The 2,500-nt window shown below is 61.2% G+C and overlaps 1 pseudogene; it reads right to left on the bottom strand.

Moving 5' to 3' along the window:
* Positions 1-2,500, bottom strand: part of LOC124727306 — a 6,102-nt pseudogene that overhangs the window by 3,057 nt on the left and 545 nt on the right.

Raw genomic sequence — 2,500 nt, 5'->3', positions numbered from 1 at the left:
ATCTGCGAAGGCCGCAGCGTTAACTCTGCGACCAAGGATCCGAGCTCCGATGTGGGAGGGAAGTTGACTCAAAACATAGTCCACCGCAAAATTGAAAAGGAGGGGGGAGAGGGGGTCACCCTGACGCACACCCCTAGCCGGCTGCAGGGGCACGCCCACGTCGGCGCCGAGTCATAGTTACTCCCGCCGTTTACCCGCGCTTGCTTGAATTTCTTCACGTTGACATTCAGAGCACTGGGCAGAAATCACATTGCGTCAACACCCGCTAGGGCCATCGCAATGCTTTGTTTTAATTAGACAGTCGGATTCCCCCAGTCCGTGCCAGTTCTGAGTTGATCGTTGAATGGCGGCCGAAGAGAATCCGCGCACCCGCGCGCCCCCGGAGGAGCACGCTAAGGCGGACGCGGCCTCGCAGCAAGGAAGATCCGTGGGAGGCCAAGGCACGGGACCGAGCTCGGATCCTGCACGCAGGTTGAAGCACCGGGGCGCGAACGCCGCGCAGGCGCGCGCATCCTGCACCGCCGACCAGCACGAGGCCGACCAACGGCGAGAGCAGACCACGCCCGCGCTAAACGCCCGCACTTACCGGCACCCCTACGGCACTCACCTCGCCCAGGCCCGGCACGTTAGCGCTGACCCACTTCCCGACCAAGCCCGACACGCCCCGATCCTCAGAGCCAATCCTTATCCCGAAGTTACGGATCCAATTTGCCGACTTCCCTTACCTACATTATTCTATCGACTAGAGGCTCTTCACCTTGGAGACCTGCTGCGGATATGGGTACGAACCGGCGCGACACCTCCACGTGGCCCTCTCCCGGATTTTCAAGGTCCGAGGGGAAGATCGGGACACCGCCGCAACTGCGGTGCTCTTCGCGTTCCAAACCCTATCTCCCTGCTAGAGGATTCCAGGGAACTCGAACGCTCATGCAGAAAAGAAAACTCTTCCCCGATCTCCCGACGGCGTCTCCGGGTCCTTTTGGGTTACCCCGACGAGCATCTCTAAAAGAGGGGCCCGACTTGTATCGGTTCCGCTGCCGGGTTCCGGAATAGGAACCGGATTCCCTTTCGCCCAACGGGGGCCAGCACAAAGCGCATCATGCTATGACGGCCCCCATCAACATCGGATTTCTCCTAGGGCTTAGGATCGACTGACTCGTGTGCAACGGCTGTTCACACGAAACCCTTCTCCGCGTCAGCCCTCCAGGGCCTCGCTGGAGTATTTGCTACTACCACCAAGATCTGCACCGACGGCGGCTCCAGGCAGGCTCACGCCCAGACCCTTCTGCGCCCACCGCCGCGACCCTCCTACTCGTCAGGGCTTCGCGGCCGGCCGCAAGGACCGGCCATGACTGCCAGACTGACGGCCGAGTATAGGCACGACGCTTCAGCGCCATCCATTTTCAGGGCTAGTTGCTTCGGCAGGTGAGTTGTTACACACTCCTTAGCGGATTCCGACTTCCATGGCCACCGTCCTGCTGTCTTAAGCAACCAACGCCTTTCATGGTTTCCCATGAGCGTCGATTCGGGCGCCTTAACTCGGCGTTTGGTTCATCCCACAGCGCCAGTTCTGCTTACCAAAAGTGGCCCACTTGGCACTCCGATCCGAGTCGTTTGCTCGCGGCTTCAGCATATCAAGCAAGCCGGAGATCTCACCCATTTAAAGTTTGAGAATAGGTTGAGGTCGTTTCGGCCCCAAGGCCTCTAATCATTCGCTTTACCGGATGAGACTCGTACGAGCACCAGCTATCCTGAGGGAAACTTCGGAGGGAACCAGCTACTAGATGGTTCGATTAGTCTTTCGCCCCTATACCCAGCTCCGACGATCGATTTGCACGTCAGAATCGCTACGGACCTCCATCAGGGTTTCCCCTGACTTCGTCCTGGCCAGGCATAGTTCACCATCTTTCGGGTCCCAACGTGTACGCTCTAGGTGCGCCTCACCTCGCAATGAGGACGAGACGCCCCGGGAGTGCGGAGGCCGCCGCCCCGTGAAGGGCGGGGAAGCCCCATCCTCCCTCGGCCCGCGCAAGGCGAGACCTTCACTTTCATTACGCCTTTAGGTTTCGTACAGCCCAATGACTCGCGCACATGTTAGACTCCTTGGTCCGTGTTTCAAGACGGGTCGTGAAATTGTCCAAAGCTGAAGCGCCGCTGACGGGAGCGATTATTCCGCCCGAGAGCATCCCGAGCCAACAGCGGCGCGGGTCCGGGGCCGGGCCAGGTAGGTCCGTCATCCGGGAAGAACCGCGCGCGCTTGCCGGGAGCCCGAGCGCCCAAAGGGGCGAATCGACTCCTCCAGATATACCGCCGGGCAGCCAGCCAGGACACCGGGGCTCTGCCCAACAGACGCGAACCGAGGCCCGCGGAAGGACAGGCTGCGCACCCGGGCCGTAGGCCGGCACCCAGCGGGTCGCGACGTCCTACTAGGGGAGAAGTGCGGCCCACCGCACACCGGAACGGCCCCACCCCGCGGCGAGTGGAAAGGCAACCGGACACG

Source organism: Schistocerca piceifrons, unplaced genomic scaffold, assembly GCF_021461385.2.
Source record: "Schistocerca piceifrons isolate TAMUIC-IGC-003096 unplaced genomic scaffold, iqSchPice1.1 HiC_scaffold_1094, whole genome shotgun sequence".
Classification (NCBI taxonomy): Eukaryota; Metazoa; Arthropoda; class Insecta; order Orthoptera; family Acrididae; genus Schistocerca; species Schistocerca piceifrons.
The sequence above is the reverse complement of the archived record's forward strand: the minus strand, read 5'-3'. Positions and strand labels throughout refer to the sequence as shown.